Here is a 19,596-nt window from a genome sequence, read left to right as displayed (position 1 = left end):
CACACGGTATCACCTAAAAAAGAGACAAATTGATAACAGAGACCGTGAAAACCTTCGTACTTAATTCAGAACTGTATTTTTACCCGCCTGCACACAGACGAACGAAAATGAATAAAAGGACCGAACAATTGTTTTCAAAAGAACTCAATTAACCTATATATTGAACCTTCAAACAAAAGGGTCGTATTGAATTTGGGGGATATTTTTATTTTCGTGCTTTTCTTCTAATAGTTTTCTAAATTAATAAAAGGATATGAAGGGTTACTTCGAAGAAGTTTGATTGAAATATAATTTAAGGCTCCCTTTAGGTTATCTCGAGCGAACAAAACGCACATGTCAGTTCCACCGGCAGTTGGGGGGCGGGCGAGGGCTGGTGCGGCGCAGGGGGCGGGGACCTGCGGGGGCGGGAAAAGCCGAGGCGGGGGAAGGGAAGTCCACCGAAGGCATATATACACCGCCGCTTAACAAGTGGCAGTCAGTGTCGTCGCTGCCTCCGGCGAGTGGTGGCATCACGAAAGTTATCCTTTATCACAAAAATAAAATTTCGTTCTCGAATCATCGAACTTATTCCAAAACTGCTTCAAAGTTATTTGCGAGAAGTGATAACAACTGGGCGCAATATTACAAACTCTCAAGCCCAAAGTATGATATTGTTGACTCTTACCAGTGACGAAACTAAAACAAAGTGACTTTTTAATTTAATACAGAACAATTCGCAAGACGCCGCGGCATTTTTCGGCTGGACAGACGCTTAAAATTCGTGAAACGAGGTCCTCCCTCGCAATATGTGAAACGCACGTGTCAATTATATTAGTTTCCGTGTGACAGTGATAAAGGAGATCGCGACACTCCGCAGACCGTGGACCTCTGATAAATGGGTCTATTGAATGCCTCGTCTGCTGAAAGATATTCAGACTATCGAGTTCTAGTTTTCAAGTCTACTCTCGTGAGACGCAGAGAGCAATTTCTCAACTCAAGCCGAGCGGGAACGGTAAGTCAAACTTCGGAGTTATTAATACCTACTCTAAACGACTGGCCGCTTTTCCGAAGTAGATGTGTTTCATTGTTTTGATGTTTTATGCGGTCGTAAGCGCCAGAAATTCAATTGTTTTGAGTGTAAAATTTAGCTTTGGTAAAACAAACAAGCGAGTTTTACAAAACCATTAATCCGTCTTCTTGTACAAGAGCCTTGTTTGTTTTTTTTTTATGTTGCTGTCGATAAATTTAACATTACGGGCATGGCTGAAAGCAGTTGATTTGAATCGTGTTGACAAGACGTGCTTTGATTCAGAAATATGTTGTTATGAATGGTTAAAAATATTATTTTAAGTAAATTGTGCTTTTGAATTAAGCTGTGTTTACATAAATGTTGTACAAATATTGTATTACGTTTCCAACAAAGTTGCAACAAGTTTTATTTTAATAATATTATCTTGTTTTTAATAAATAAAAAATATTTGTTAAAAGAAAAAAATTTACGATCATCTACTTCATTTTTACACCTAATTGATAACATTTCTTTAAATACTATATTTTCATTATTTGCTTATTATTAAAGGTACTATCTATGTATTTTTTTAACACAATAAATTTTCAGAGAAAACTTGTTCTAGGGAGAAATGTTCAGTGTTCAAATTTTATTTGACATATATACATGTCACTTTATATTTTTTTATTTCTCTTATCTAATTTTGCTTGTATTTCGGTCCAGATTGCTGTTAATTTATTGATTGATTCCGCTTATTATTATATGTTTAAATATATTTAGAGGAAGGATGAAAGCCGAGTGAACGCGGTTGAAATGCGATCTCTTAGACGAATGTGTGGGAAATCAATGTATGACAGGGTTACGAATGATGAAATCAGGCGAGAGTGTAAATCTGAGATAAGTATAATTGATAATATTAAGAAAGGGTCTCTGAGATGGTTTGGTCACGTAGAACGAATGGACGACGAGAGAATGGTAAAACAAGTATATATGGCAAAAATGAACGGCAACATTAGACGAGGACGACCAAGGAAGACGTGGCATGATCAGATAAACCAAAATCTTAAGTCTGGTCATGTCAAAAGCAGACAGAACCGAAGGGCATGTATGCAAGATGTATGAATGTGGAAGAGGCTAGGATTGTATGCCAGGATAGACGTGTGTGGCGGTTTATTCTCTCTGCCTACCCCTACGGGGAAATGGCGTGATGGTAGTAGTAGTAGTAGTAGTAGTAGTATTTTATTTAAATACAACTAAATAGTCGGCCTCGAGGTGAAATGGTTATAGTGTTTGCTTACCATGCAAGAGGTTTCGGATTCGATTCCCGACATGGTTAATATGAAATATTTATTAGAAAAGGGTGTTTTTATACCAGAATATTTGTACTGGTACCTGAAGCGTAAGACTGATTATTGTACCTTCATGTATATCCCTATGCACCATTCGTTCGGTGAGGTAAGGGAATGATGATGATGATGATGATTGAAATATTTAAGTACAACGAATAAGTACTTTGGCGGAATTATTGCTAAAAGCAATATCTTCCAGCCAACCGAAAAACCGACTGGTCGAAAGAAGAGTTGTTTAAAAATTTGTTGTTTATCAAAAAGATTCTTACATGTAAAAACCTAATGAATTAAAAAAAACGGGTGTTTTGTGATGGGGAGATAAGGTTTGTACATATAAACTTAAATTAAACAAATTAAGGATGAGACAAATGGAATAAGTTATGAGTTTGGAAGAAGAGAGAAAGGGAAATATCATACTTTTTCAAAAAACAGTAAATCGAAGGGATGTGGGTTCTGAGAATAAGTAGTGTTTTTGGTGTTTCTCATTTATTATTTTTACAAATTACAACAGAGATGGAGAACATTTTAGAGAAGGAAACATGTAAGTCTAGGCATTTACAGGGCTTATGACCTGTCGTTGGATCGTCATAAGCCCTGTAAATGCCTTGACTTCCATATTCGCTTCCCTAAAATGTTCTCCATATCAGTTTTAATTTGTTTATCATATTGACTCTCTAGGAGGTGAAATCCAGTATTTTGTCTTCAAACATGTGGACGAACTCAAAATATTGTAATATATTGACGTTACTTTTCGTATTATTCAATAGTAATAGATTTATCTGGAGTATCCACTATTGATAAGATTAACCTGTTTTAAGGCGGACATTTTTTATGCAGGAATTTATTTGCCAAACAAGATCAATAATCAAATATAACTATAGTTATTAACTTTAGGTTTATAAATAAAAAAAACGTGAACTTATTTGTCTCTCTATTTCAATATTTTAACAATAACATGTAGAATTTATATTATAAAAGCAGACCCGGCAGACGTTGTCATGTCCGAACGTTTGCCTGAAATTAGTTTTACATTATCTCTGGATATATGCTTGGAAAAAGACTTTTCATTAATAAGTAGGTACTTTTTTGTAATTAAATTCCAAAACTAAAAATTTATAATATTCAAATAACTAATTTAAGTAGGTACCTAGGTACTTGTTTATGGTTGAATTCCAAAACATAAAATAAATATTTATTCAAATATGGCATTTTTTTTCAAACATCAAACTCCATTCGTCTCACCAAAAAAAGGGTGTACTTTTAAAAATGTATTGAATTAAATATTATTTTAGTGTTACCAAAAATCCAATAAAAATAAATAAATGGGTAGAAATTATAAGGTATTTAAGGAAAGAATCTGATTGAGATCCACAAAAAACAAATGCTGTTTGTAAACATTGAAAAACAAACTTTTTTTATATACAGAAAAAAAACATCTTTTCATTTTTTTGCGAATGCATTCTCCTCGAATGCAACCCTGGTAGATCAATGGATAAAACATTTATGCTCCTAACTTCTTTTTTACATATTCGATTGAAGATTTTAATATCTACGAACACGCACAGCGCAAAGATTTATATTTCTCTGAAAACCGCACCTAAATCGGTTAAGCCGTTTAGGAGTACGGTGACATTACAAGTACAGAAGAATTATATACACAAAGATATATTTTTCAGATAATAATAATTTTTAATTTGCAATCTGGTTCTGTAATAATTGTGACAATTTCAAATATAAATATTAATACTCAAAAAAGTTGATTTAGTAATTATTTGCCAAATTTTACTACGGCCAAGTTGTTTGATCGTTAGAAATAGTTAAAAATCCAAAGTAGTTTTTTTTAAAAACTATTACTCGGGATTTTCGAATATCTAATAACAATCTAATAACCTAGCCCTTATTTCAAATTAAACGCGATTATATCCATTGTATTATTCTGTTTAATTGCATTCCTATGATTTACACAAATATTTCAATTTCGGGACCATTTTCTGATAGTCGAAAAACCCGTGATAGAAAATGGGATACACGTTGTGTTTGAGAAACATCTTTATTTGCAAAAAATATTTTATTATGAATGATATACTAATTTTTACATTTTTTTCTGTAAAAATCAACTTCTACTCCCTAAACATCTGCCTTGTGATCTTATAGTCAAATCGTTTACCTTCATTACTACAAGTCTCAGGTTTTATTCCCGACATGGTTGAAATAAAATATTTATTTTAAAAGCTGTTTTTACACAAGAATACTTCTTATATATAAAACAATCATATGTCCACACATAAATTACTGTTCTTCTATTTTTTTTATGAAATGAAAGAGAAATTAAAAAAATACAAATTCTTCAAAATAAGCCGATGAGGATTATACTCAAAAGAAATATCTATTTTAATGTAGAAATAATGCACAAAGAAAAGGGCTTGCTCACAGTAAAGCAGCATTTTTAATTTAATTTAGCAATTATTATTCATAAAATAATTAAGGGGATGAATAAAATAAAAACAAAGATAAAATTTAACCAATAATGTCATACATATGAAGCAAGGGATAAAAAAAAGATAAGATTACCAAAGAGGAGAAAAACAATATCTCAAAATTCATTGTACTAGGGATTGAAGCTGTACAGTGAGTTCCCGAAGGAATAAAAGAAATAGAAAAGAACGAAATATTTCAAATTAATTTTTAAAAATTGTTATTGAGAAATTTCGAAAAAAAATTTGTAATGGTATCAAAAGTTTGCATTAGTGCTTAAGATGTTATGAACTAACTTAATAAAGCATAAATTAATAAATATACCCATATATATAACAAAAACGAATATGATATCCAAGATTAAATGTTTTTAAAAAAGTACCCTATGCACCATTGCAGAAAGGAAACGATGAAGATGACGTATGTTCTGGTGGGCTAGTATGAGGTGAGGCTAATATTTATTTAATTCATGTCCAAAATCATAACAAGCTGCATTAATCCGTATATTGAAAACAATAATACAGAACGCTCAAATTTGCTGTCTAAGCAAATGAAGACTACAGTTCTATGTCAAATAGAACCAGAACTCTAGACGAGTGCTAACGATGGCTACTCTCAGGTAAAAATTCTAAAATCAAGTTGTGATCCGTAATGAATTGGGTTGTGATCCCATGGCTAGTGTTGCGGACATATGTATTGGTCCAAGATTCTAACCTCACACTTCCCCAACTTGATTTCCACTTTCTAATAGTAAGTTATTTACAACTCGTTGAAAATAGCCATCAAAACTGAAAAGTGTGTTTTTTTAGGGATAAATAAATAATATTTTTTTTATGAATCATGTTTTATTTTCATTACCTTTGTGTGTTGTGAAAATAAAAAAAGTGGTTAGTTAAACAAAATTATTTTATTTATTTATATCTCTAAAATATAACAATGAACCACAAAGTTAGTGCTACAAACATCTAAAATATGAAATATATGCGAACGTTATAAGAATGCTCATATTTTAACTATTAACTAATAATTTTCTTTTTACCAAAAAAAAATAAATCTAGTAGAAAAAAGCCTCGTAGTGATGTTGGCGTGTTCATCTACAGTTAAACATTAAATATTTGTTTATAGGATGGTTTTACTCTGTAGAATTGCATTGCCCCTGGATTAGTGGCTGAAGCGTAATACTGATCACCTTACCTTTTTGTAACACATCATTGAGATACGCTGCACAAACTATTTCAATGCACTACCCTATGCACCACCAAGTGCGGATTGGAGTTTGATGAAAAAAATGACATGAATTTTTCAATGCATATAATATAATATTTAGTAAAGAGGCAAGGCGGTCTGACTTTTCTTCATACAAACATATATATATATATATATATATATATTATATATATATAAACGGATTCTCGTATTTTCTCCCTGTATTTTGTCACCATAGAAGCCATTTTGCACACTTTAGACATTTTCCATTGGCGTTGCTCTATCTTTTTGCTCTTTTGAAAAATTGTTTTTATGGGAGCTAGAATTATCCAAAAACTCCAAAAAACGCCCAGTTTTATTTGCCATCTTCAGACGTAGGTGCGGTGTGCAAATATTTACAATTAAATCAGTTCAGTTTTTGGTTGCGGAAAACGGGACAGCAAAAGGTCGATTTTTTCGATTTTAGTTAGGTGTAATTAGTCCGACGTGCAGTTGTCTTTTTCGCACATTATCGGGGAGGCATTTGCGAGAGAGTGACAGAAAAACAATGCTCAAATACTTATTCATCAAAATACCCAGACACCGCCATCCTCACCCTTATTTTATCCAGTAGACCACAACTCACCCCAAGTCTAACCCAGCCAATCATCACAATTAGTTTAAGATTTACATATTTTACTTTCACTACATTGTTTTATTAAATTCAACCACAACTGATTAATATATAATATCACAACTTCTCTCGGGAATATTTAACTTTCCCTTAATTTAAACATTAAACTAATGTTTCTGGCTTCAGAAACCTAATCCTAGGTTATAAATGAGTTTTGTCAAGACGTTCATTATATTACGTTATATATTGTCTCAGGCAGAAGTCACTAACCCTAAAAATGATAGTTTTGAGTTAAATATCCATCTAAGCGTAAATTATGTACTTCATGAGGCAAACGTCAGAATTAATATTATTATTGAGGATAGTTTATAAAGCGCCATTTTTGTGAAAATCACCTCAAGGGCACCGTACAAAAAACATCGCACACGTCTTGCAGCTACCTAACGGGATTCTAGTTCCTCCTTCTCAATTATAATTGAATATTATAAAAACAGATAACAGATAGGAGCTAGATTACTACATGTCATGCAGCTACAGAGTGCATGAATGGTATGAAACCTACCCCCATATACATTTTTAAAAAATTACAAAAATATTTTTTTTGTTTTTCTAATAATATTTTTAAAATCGTAGAGTTTAATTACTACACTTCTTGCAGCTACAGAGCGCATAGATGTTGTAACTCTAAACCCTATTTATGAATTTTAAGTTTGAAATAATTGTACAGTGTATGACATTTACTTTAACGAACGTCTTGCAGCTACAAAGCGTCAATACGCTTTGTTTGTTTGTCAATACAAATGGTATTCTAGAAACCTAGCAACGATTTGATGAGAACTCATGAATTGATCGAAGTAGTATGTTGTGTTCATGATAACAAATAAAACATAAACAATTAATAACATTTTTAGTTTGTCTAAATTTTTGTTGACGGGGGCTGGATTCAACTCCCTGGGGAGCTGTTAATATTAACATATCACAACAGAGATGAAGAACATTTTAGAGAAGGTAATATAGTAATAATCTAGACATCTACTGGGCTTATAACCTGTCATTGGCTGGTTTAAGTGGCCACTTTACACACTGATCCTCATCTGATCTCACATTTCTAATCATTTAACATGTTTAACATAATGTACTTTTAAAAAAAATTGTAAACCTTATCTCCCAATTAAAAAACAGCTGTTATTTTTTATTAATTAGGTTTTTAAAAATTGTATGTATGTACCAACCATCTTTTGGTATATTTTGATGTTTTTTTTTAGGACAAAATTTTGACTAATCTCTTCTTTTCGACCAATCTGTTTATTGATTGGCTGGAAAATATTGCTTTAAGCAATAAGTCCGCCAAAGTAAAAAAACGAAAGTTTTCAATAAATATTTCATATTAACTAATTTTCTTTGGGTAATTCATTTTTAACTCCGTATTTTTTGCCTACATTTTAAAAAGCTCAAAAAACATCAATATTTTTTTTTACGAGATGCTTTCAGCAAAATAATGTAGCTAATAAATTCAGAAAGAAAACCGATACCTCGCATCGATCACAAATCTTTAGTTTCGGAACCCCAAGATAAAATATTATTTAATGACATCGCTGTGGAAGAAAGCGAAGTAAGAAAATGGCATTTGAAATATGATTTTTTCATCGTTAGAACTGCTTGTTTTTTCTGCGTTAAGTATGTCAGCTCGTTATTTATAACGCCTCAACGTCACTGAAATTATTCCCTTATTCATAGTCATCATATATAATAATTGAAGAACGGTATTTTCAGTATGTCTATATCCTCATATACTTTATTGTATCACGATGTCCTACTTACTTACTTATCGGGTCAGGATATCAAAACTTGCTACTCAGAAGCACACATACAGCACATACACAGAACACTTCAGGGCAGATGCAGCGATAGATATCTCCTTGTCAGTGGCCATCCTAAAATAACAATCTACACAAGTCAGCCGCTTTGTGAACACCACAGCAGATGAGTATCATCCTGCACCTCTCCACAATCGTAGCTCGTGTCATCTTCCTCCAGAAAATCACATCTCTGTTGTATTTGCACCACACCTCTACCTCCAGTCTGTTGATAGCTTTTCACGTTGATAAGTCCAATCTGTGGGCGGTGTTTGTGTTTTGGGTGGTGTTATCTACAGCATATCACCGAATTCCTCTCTCCAGATCCTTTCTGCGTTTTTCTGCAGAGGTCTTCAAGTCAGTTGAGACTTTGAGAAAACTCTTTCTCGATCCCAGTCTCGAGGGAGATATTTGATGGCCGTATAGGTGTGTAGGTTCATGGATCTGTTTGTGTCTCTTGGTGTCTGCTGAAACATTTCTCGTGATGCTGGTTGGAGTGATTCCTGTTAAAGGGTAACGATACCTTAAAAAAAAGAGTAAATCAACTATGAGACTCCTTCAGTGCGACCATCTTTACGTTTCCCAGAAAGTCATAAAATATATATGTAACATATTATGGGCATTTAATTATCTTGAAAATAACATTTTTTCAAATAAAATAATACGAATTTAGAAGAATTTTTTTTAATGTATATTTAAAGATTTACCGATAACAATCACAGCGTAAGCTACATTAGCAACACTTTCTCATTCATGAGAAAATTGTAAACAAGAAACTGCTCTAACAGAACATAAATACACGTATTAAAGACTAACATCATCATGATCATCATTTCATGTTCCCTCCCTAGTTGGAGCATATGGTGTCCGCAAAGAGCCTCTATGCATCTCTATGAGCTGCCAGCTGCTGTGCGTCCTCCCAAGGCAGGTTCGCTTCCCGTAGTTCTGACATAAACTGATGACAATCAGTCAGCAGCGGACATCCAGGACATTGAGAACTTAATGCCTTGTAAAGTAGGCATGCATGGTTAAGGCTCTCAAGAGGCATCCACAGTATATGGCAGGGGCGAACCGTGTATATAAGCGATTATGCGCAGCTTACCATTATATTTGACTATCCATAATAATGTTTAACGGTAACTTTATTTAGAAAAGAACAAACAAATTATTATATTTCTCATAAATCATTGCGACCAATTGTATTTTTCTCCAAATATAAATTAAAATATTGATAAAGAACGCCCAGCGCTAGCAATGAGTCAAGAAACTAACCGATTGATCGAGCTTATTTCTTCATACAAATAAGTGTACTATATTTTGAACATCTTAAACTCAGTGGCGGGATTTTTCTCCTAGAGTAAACTTGCTGAACACTAATTCTTTGAAGATTCTCGATTTGTTAAACAGTGTTTCAAACATTATTTCTTAAGTACTATTTTTCTTTGAGATGATACTTTTGACATATGACTCGCAACACATGTGGTGCTTGACGCGGCAGTTTTTGGAATTATTCATTTCTAGAACAAATCGGCCAATTGGCATTTTAATCGTAATGAGAATACCTAGTACTTACTGAATTCATTGTGCTATTTTGTATAAACTTTTATATAAGTTATGTTTAAATTAATGGATAATATAACTACACAATAAAGTTAAGTCGTTTGAGACGATTCACAGATAAAAGTTGTTGTATCACACAGAACCACAGAAAAAATAGCAATTTATAGTATATACTCACATTATATTATGAACCTATTATGTAGGTATAAACAAATGATATTTTTTTATAGCTTACCCGTAAATAAAATAACCGTTCGCAACTGGTATATAGCCCAGCCAACCGTATCGCCTTCGCCTAATGATAATTGTCACCTGAGTTTGTTGCGTCAGTTTTCTTAATTCTTTATTCCTCACAAAGTCAAACCACCGCACACCCAAGATTCTTCTGAGACACCTATTCTCAAAACTTAGTATTCTTCTGTATTGCGCTCTAGTGAGGTAACAAAAAAGTGAGATTGAAAGTAACATATTCTTTCAGGCATTTGAAACCCCTCCATCGTTTCGCTGATTTAGCTTGAAAGAGTCAGGTGATTTTGAACATCAAGGCACAAAGTGTTACGAAGTTAAGTTATTGCAATATTGATTTTTAAACCTATGCATGCGGATTACCTATTTTGCTGATCTACAGTGACTTGAAGACTACCGACCGAATCGTCAATTACATTTGTATTATTATAGACTAACAAAGACAATAAAATTATGGTACATTTTAAAATGCGATCTACATACAATACTTCAAGATGATCAAACAAACTATATTAGTGACGAGGAAACCTACGAAAAGCGGGAAGATCTATCCTAAACGACTATTTATTGTGCGACAAATTGAGATTTTTCACATCGAGACATAAAAACCAAAGTTGCTCTCTGAAGATTTTTGATAAATAGCAAAAATTGACTTCTGGTGACCACGGTTAAGAACATAAAAGGAGATTGATTGTAACAGAAATGAGACATCACTTATATTTAGCATTAAGTATTTAAAAATGCAATAAGATTCATCTGCTTTCTACGTTTCTTGAATGATGATCAGTTCAAGAGATTGTTTTATTTCAACATAGGCATAATTAATGACCTCTGCAACCCGAGCAACTGTGGCAATTTAGAAAACTGACTTGACTTGATATGGTCAATATGAGGTTTTTGAAATTTTTTTCATTTCAATTATTCTTTTTCATTTTGAAAACCCATTTTTATTGTATTTTGGACATTTCGACTATTTCGGTTCGGAGAATTTACCGTAGAGATAAAATTGCATAAATGACATAGAAATTCAAAACAAAACACTATTTTCTTTCTTCAATGCAACGACAGAACAATGGCAACAAGAACTGTCACTGTGAATAGGGGTGATATTCCTCTGAGATGAATAATTTTTTCACGCGTTATTTCCACAATACGTGCCAACACGGCCGCATAGACACATACAAACAGCACTCACATATACACAATACATACACACACACACAGACACATATATAAACACTACGAAACGTCACTTGATGCCAACCATTTCCGGACACTTTTTGTCCTAAATACAATTGGAATTCCGGGCATAAGTCCGAATTTCCCGGGAGCAATCAACGTTTTTGTATCAAAAACCTTTCTTTGGCTGATCAAAATCGTAATCCTGACTAATAATAAAAACAAAAAATAAGTTGATTTTTTAATTGCAATTTTCGTTTTTTGAAATAATAATATTGCCAGATTTTTTTTTTTGTCGGTTTCATGGTGGTCAGTGCGTTCGCCTACCACGCAAGAGGTCTTGAGTTCGATTCTCGGCAAGGTTGATATGAAATATTTATTTAAAAGGGGGTTTTTACACATAAAATATTTCATAGTCCCCGTACGGATACCTGAGGCGTGAGACTGATCATCTTACCTTTGTGTGACAAAAATATCATGATACGCTGCGATTAGTGTGAAAATGCAGTGCCCTTTGCACCATTAAGTGCGGAAAGGGGATGTAGATGACGATTTAAAAAAAAATTGATCGTTATTTTTTTATCTATAAGTAATGCTTTAAAACTCCTAGGAGTTTATAAAATGTTTAAATTTAGAAAGAATGGTGAATGCTACAGTGCATACTGTAATAGCCCTTTAAATTAGGTCATGACAAGTTAAAAGCCCTTCAAATGCCTTGACTTCTATATTAGCAAATTAATAATATTTTCTCTCTGCTATCATAAAATAGATTAGATCTTATCTTTGGATCTTTGTTTTTTCGTTCTAACTTTAATAATGTTTAACTTGTGTTTTCTTTCAATCATACTTTTATATAAAAAATATAATGCATAGCTTCGTTTTGTGTAGTTTGTCTGTGTAGTTCGTGAATAAATAATAATAAAAATATGAAATAAAATAAATAAAACAACTTTGGTTTACCAACCACTAATTTTTTATTTTTTTTGCACCGACCGGTTTCAAAGCTTCTCTTGTTTGCTTTGAAACCGGTCAGTGGAAAAAAAAGTCACGAAAAATGAATGGTTAAAAACAAAGTTAAATAGGTGCGAAGGTTTTCACGGTCACTGTTATCAATATGTTTATCTCACTCAACTTACCCTGAAGATATCTCCTGCAATGGTAGCCGAAACGTCGGAACAAATCCAACAAACACGGTATAACCCAAAAAAGAAACAAATGAATAACAAAGTTGTTTTATTTATTTTATTATAATGAATAACCACAAAGTTAGTGCTTCAAATATAAACTTATATTTTATATACTTTATAAAATAATAATACATTTACATGCAGCAAAAAACAAAAATACAAGCGGGCAATTTTATTTTACTTTTGCTGCAAAACTAAACTAAAATCTTCCTGAAATCTAAGAATGAACCACTATGTTGGTGCCACAAACATCCAAAATAATACAATTTTTCGATTCAAAATCTCGCTATTTCACAACCGTGGGTCGTTCAATCTTCGCGACTGTAACAAAGGGAGGGCTAATGAGGGGTGAACATTGATTAAGCGCTTGGAAATACGCTTATTACGAAGGATATGCGAGATGATTCTGGACGAGTGAGAAAGGAGGATATTACATATGGAACATGCCCGGCATAATAATGATGAACGGATGCTAAATTACTTATCATACAAAATGTAACCTACTCACTGATGATAATCTTCCATACTTAACGAGAAAAACAACAGAGAGAGAAAAAAGAATAATAATTCTAACAATCGGAAAATATATTTTTTTTAAATGTTTTTAAAGAAATAAAGGTCTATGAAGTACTGTTAAGTAAATCTTCTCGCCAGCTTTATTTTTTTTTATTATTTGAAAGTTAAACAAGGATACATAAAATACAACAATTTTTAAGTAAACTTTGCTTCTATTCTTTATCTTCTTCTTCTGGTGCCTTGCCAGAACCCCCCGACGTTGGCAATCACTACAGCGAAAGCATATGTATTTGTCCTGCGCTAATTTTACATTTCGCAGCCAGGACGACTGCTTATTGATGTTCTCGCCGTAGTGATTCCTGGAAAAATATGACCGGAGTGGTTTCCCGTTGCCTTCTCTGGTGGATTTTATGTCGGAGTTACCATCCCTTAGCTGGTTGGTTTTGGTTTTAAAGCGCCAAAAACTCGCTTTTCATCCTCTCGTTATCTGCTGTGATCACACCGTTATAAGTGTGATCCCATTGCCTGGGGTTCGCGACGTGGACGCTAACGAGTTGGACTAGTCAGTAGTGTTGCCGGTGGAATGCAATTGGGCGTTCACAGCATTTTAAAGAATCACACCCTCCAGCAAGACGCGACTCACTGCGACCCTACTGACAGTTTGAACCCCTCTATTTTTATTCTTTATATATATATATCTTTAATTATAGAACTCCACCATCTTTCATAAAGTAGATAAGATAAGTGTGTAGCTTAGTTAAATCAATTTAAGTAATAATAAAGATTAAGTTAATGATAAGAATAAAGATTAAGTTAATGATAAGAATAAAGATTGAGTAAAAGAAATAAAATAGAGTTAAACATAAGAAACTATTGTTTAATTTTTTTAAAGAAAAAAAATAAATAAATAAGAACACAAAAGATTTAATAAAATAAACTTAAATTAATTTATATACACAAAAATAAAGATTAGGCATTTGATTTAACAAACATAGATTTTTTTATAATCATTTGCTCTATCATAATAAATGTTAATGTTTACTTTGTTTCTATTTTGCTATAGAGTCTAAACATTCTTGCAAGAGGGTTAAAATGTGCCATATTGTTTGTAAAAATTGGAAGGTAAAATGTACCGATGATCTCAGATACCTACGGGAACGTACAATGACACATTTTCAACACAAAACACTGAATCAACATTATTGTGAATTATATTATACAAGTACGTCATATCTTTAATTTGTCTCCCAGTTTCAATAATAAAAGTCTCCTCGCCAGCTAGGAGCTAGTGAACGGGCGACACGAAATGCCAAGATGAAATGTGAATGTTCTTCCGATGCACGACGTTTAATAACTTGTCCGAGCTGACGTTGTATCGGATTACGCGTTGCGGGCCAAAGCGTTGTTTGGCTCTGCCAACCTCACGGCTGTAGGTGATGCCCTCCCTAGTGGCACCAAAATATGTTTAAATTTGTAATTTTGAACTCCCGCAAAAACTTAAATTGAAAACGCATTAATTAGTGCATGTAATATGTACGTACACTTATTTTTTTACGCACTCCTCCGATGGCGATCTAATGCTTGTATTTAGAAAACAACATATTTCTTCAAACAAGATTTACGTTGATATTTTTGAAGAAAGTTATTATTATTATTATTATTTATAAGAAAAATTGCATGGAAGATGGGATTGGAAAGAGGAGACTATTCATATTCTGATATGGAGAGGTTTTTAAGCATATCAAGTCTTGAAAAACGCAGATGCATTGCAGATATAATCTGCATGTATAAAATTATGAACTGTCTCATTGATGCCCCTGAAATTTTGCAAAAGATTCTTTTTAACGTTCCCACCCGTAGACTAAGAAATAATGAAATGCTTTTCCTCGGTCACTACAGGACCAATTATGGTGCACAGTCGCCTTTGCCCAGAATGATCAGGCGGGTGAACGATCATCAAGATCTTGATTATTATGGTGTTAGGATGTCTTTCTTTACAAATCAGCTAAAGAATCTGTATAGTTAGCCTATGCTTTTTACTTAATCTAAAAAATCTATCATCTGTCTTTGCTGCTTATTTCTGTTCCTTATATTTTTTTATTCCTTTGTAAAAATTTCTTTTAATTGTAATGTTTATAATGGACTTTGTCCGTAAATAAATAAATAAATAAATAAATAAATAAATAAATTATTATATTTATGTCCGTAGCATTCAGGCAGGGCACGAGGGTAAAAAAAAACAATAATCTCCTGATGCTTGCAGTCAACAATAGGGAAATTTAACTTTTTTTACATTTTTAAAATAAGAAAAATCTATGAAATACTGTACAGTAAAAAAATTTTTTTTCATTATTAGTGGCATAAAAAATACTTTTCATTTTGTAACTCCCGCGAAAACGGTCATTCCATTAGCTACGCCCCTAATACGTCACGATTTATGTTAATTTGTTCCTGGCCATTAAAATTTGTTTAGAACATAATCACGAACCGTGACGTCACAAAAACTAAGGCCAAAGACGTCGCGTTTTCTAGCAGCGTATTTTTATTAAATTTCTTTTTTACATTTATGCATGAAAACATTTCTCCCCAATATCCATATTAATTTCGAAAATACAATTAGTTATTCTAAATCCATTTCATATATTTTTATTATTCGTATTAGTGATATGTTTTTGTTGCTATACGTTTCATTTATTTTTAATCCTTAAATGAACAAAACGCAAGAATTAACTTGAGAGGTTCATACATGATCGATGACACAGACGTGCAAAAATTGTTTCATCATTTTACACTGAATGCAATTAAACATATTACGCAAGATATTACACAGAAAACGTCCTTCTAGATAAGAGCAACGTTTTGCAGTGCATTTATCCAATTGAGAAATGAAGAACAAAGAAACGTAGCCTATAAAGAGACGACGTGGTTTTTTTAAAATTCAACTGAATTCTGTTCACAATAAATATTTACCTAATATATAATAAACGTAAATACTATTCCTTATTATACCTCAATACTATTACAATACTATCTGCCATACCATTGCGTTATTTTTTTAAAAAATATTTTAATTTAAACACTTTTTATACATATACAGTTAACATGCATATGCATTATGGGGGAATATTGCCTTAAGGCAATTTTTCACTACCCAACTTGTTGAATCTGAGAAAATCAGCGGTATATGACCATATTGTTGGTTTATTAATAATTTCTTTATATAGCAAAATATTGATAAAAATATACTTTTTTTAGGAAGTCAAAATTTACTAAATATCTACACTATACTACGGGAGGAAAAGAGGAAAACTTAAATATTTAGGAAGGGACATTTTAAACGTGATTTGAATGTAAATAAAGAAGGGTGTCTCTGACATGAGTGGATAGATTATTCTATAATCGAGCAGCTACTACTGTGAAAGAATAGGCAGTTTTTTTTTCATATTATTATTATGGATAACTTATAAAGCTCCATTTCCGTGATAACATGTCTCAAGAGCGCGTTACAAAGTGATTTTATAGACAAATAAATTTAATTTAAATATTTAAAGTAAAACGTAACTGACGTAAAAATTAAAAAGAAAATATCTTTCTGTTTTTTCCTCTCCGTAATTGATTTTTCCTCCATTGCCAATTTTCGTCAAACATACAAAATAATCTCTTGTGACAAGAACAGTAGGATTCTAGTCCCAGAGCAGCGCTTTTTCTTGTCCCAAAAGTATTTTTCTTGCATAGATGTATTCATCTAAAAAAATGTCTTTTATACTGCTTCTGCGCCAATTCCCTTTGAAGCGAGATTCTTCGGGTACCCACAAAATAATTTGTATTTTGTGTGGAGATACTAAAAAGATGACAGATTATAAAAACGCTTTTTCGATATCACTTTTCGTAAGTTTTCATATTCCAGAATACAAATAGTAATATTTTTACCCACAAAATCAAAACGAGCGAGCGTCTTCGTGTATGGACATGGACGTCAAAAACATAAATGGTGTAGTAATTTATTTTTATATTTTTATTATTCTTTTAAATTAACACTTATTTAAATATGAATGAACTTATTAAGACTTTTTTGGCTGTGTCCGTATCAAGCCATAATAATTAACAATAAAAAATATACAGTAAAATTAAAAAGATTAAATTATATTTACATGCGGTGCAATAGAATGACAATCTAGAAAAACAAAGTAAAAGTAATAAATAATAAAATTCCAAAGAATACAATGTAAAAAAGAAAATCAGATTTTAATACTAAAATGTAACATACACAAATTGAAATATAATGACATGTGACGCAATAAAATAGCAATCCAGAAAAACAAGGTACAAATAATCAGATTCCAAAGAAGACAATGAAAAAAATAATCAGATATAAAAAATATTAAATTATAAATTACCCAAATTTAGATTCATACATAATCAAATACACAAATTAAAAGTATCATTGAAATCAGTAGAAAATAAAACCAAATTAGATTTTTTTATATATTTAGTACATAAATAGTTTCCCATACATGTAAAATAAATTTTAAGGCTAAATTTGGTTTATTGTAAATATTGGATTAGTCAAATAGATGTTTATTTTTAAAATAAGGGTATATTTTTTATTAAAAAGGCATTGGTAATTACGGTTTTTAGAATATAAAAATAATTTATTTTAATTTACTGTTTTTTTTTTTTAAATTTTAAATATATAAATAAATACCAACAACCATAAACCATAATAAACCACTTATTTTCTACATATTGATTTCAAAGCTGCGAAAGGTTCTTTATCAAGGTATAATTAACTAATGTATTTTTTATTTATTAATGTTTATTATTGTGTTCTATTAATATAATACAATGATATTATTATAAAAAAACATAAACATAACACAGACAGAATCTTTTACTTTTAACAGTGTTTACTCAATTTTACCTAAAAAAATAGTCAAGTTTTTTTGTTTTGTTGTTCTTGTAAAGATAAGAAGTGTAAAGTGAGATGGATACTATCTATAAAACGGGACACAAATAGAAAATAAGTCGTAGTTTTATATTTATTTAATGATTTTTTTATGTTTCCGTCAAATTTAAACAAAATGTTGCTTATTTTGACGAAAACGCAACAATCAATATTGAATCTTTTTTCATGTAATTATTTATGGTACAACTAACCCTCAGTTACTACTCGTCATTCAAAATCTGCCATAATACTCTACCAGGCGAATATTACTGACGTAATTTCTATACAATCAAGATTTAGACTCAATCCAGATTTGGTACGACAGTACTTAAACTTTTATGTAGTAGATTAAGGGATTTTTCTTTTTCGGGTGTTCATAAAAACGTCAGATTAAGGTTTACTCGTTAAATAACGTATCTGTAAGACATATGTACAACTTATGTTTAGCATTAAATTATCTTTTTTTGTAAATTTGTATTCTCGTTAGTAAAAATACGTTTTGGCTTAAACTCATATGTATTTTTGGTACAATAACCAACTACTATCATCATTCACATAGACACATACAAAACAATATATAACTGCGACAGTAAATCTTTATTACTGTCCACAGAATGTAAGTTACAAAAAATGTGTGAAATTTATCAAAAGTGGAACCAAAAAATAAATAAAATATAAAGGAAGATATTTAAATACATCAACAAAATTGGTTTTACAAATAATTATCTAAAGCAACAACAAAATTTAAAATCAATTTTCATGAATTAATTCTCAATTTAAAATGTTTTTTTGTTGAAATGTGATAAAAGATGAAATGAAAGTAGTTATTCAGAAAGCAGTTAGTCCACAATTTTGTCAAATGAGATATTGGTGTTTTCGGGTGCAGTAAGGTCAATTCTATGTTTAGCTAAAAACATCCAGACCGCTTTCATACAAAAAACTGTAATAATCACATTATCTGAAAATAATTAATCACAACTCGTAGCGTTTGATAAGTGACAGGACGCCGTAAATGTAAACAAACGACAAATAGAAAAAGAAAGCTATCTACAATACTCCATAGACATTGATGAAAAAAACTGATGACGTCACAAAACATCCAAAGACGTCATACTTGATGACGTCACGAATTGTTTGTTTTTGACACCATTCAAATTACTAGAATTTAATCCTTTATATCTTAAAAAAAATTAATAAGAATAGTAACGATCGGCTTGTGATTTTTCAGATTAATTTATTAGCTAATAAAAAAATTCTATGATAATTGCCCATTGCTCAGTTGACGGTAAGTATGCCGAAATCTTCCACAACTCTCTTATCATTGGTTGATTCATATTAACTCGTGACGTCGTTCAAAGTAGTTTGTTTTTATGAAAATAATTTAATGCCTTTATCTTTACCGTGCGCAAGAATGCATTTTTGTATCCAATTAAAAACGACGGAAAATTTTCCGTAGAGTGGAAGTTCCTCATTATT

General features: G+C 31.7%; 1 protein-coding gene across 1 annotated transcript in view; it reads left to right on the top strand.

Annotated features, from left to right (window-relative positions):
• The first annotated feature begins 477 nt into the window (after window positions 1–477).
• The window catches only part of LOC148276356 (somatostatin receptor type 2-like), a 262,602-nt gene continuing 243,483 nt past the window's right edge, over window positions 478–19,596 (top strand). The window contains exon 1 of the mRNA XM_088234389.1: window positions 478–991. The gene's annotated coding sequence lies outside the window, so the exon portion shown is untranslated. The remainder of the gene's footprint in view (window positions 992–19,596) is intronic.

This window comes from Micrasema longulum, unplaced genomic scaffold (assembly GCF_059751315.1).
Source record: "Micrasema longulum isolate JH-2025_06_02 unplaced genomic scaffold, ASM5975131v1 h1tg001233l, whole genome shotgun sequence".
In the NCBI taxonomy this organism is placed as follows: Eukaryota; Metazoa; Arthropoda; class Insecta; order Trichoptera; family Brachycentridae; genus Micrasema; species Micrasema longulum.
Note: the sequence above shows the minus strand (reverse complement) of the source record. Positions and strands in the feature narration are given on the sequence as shown.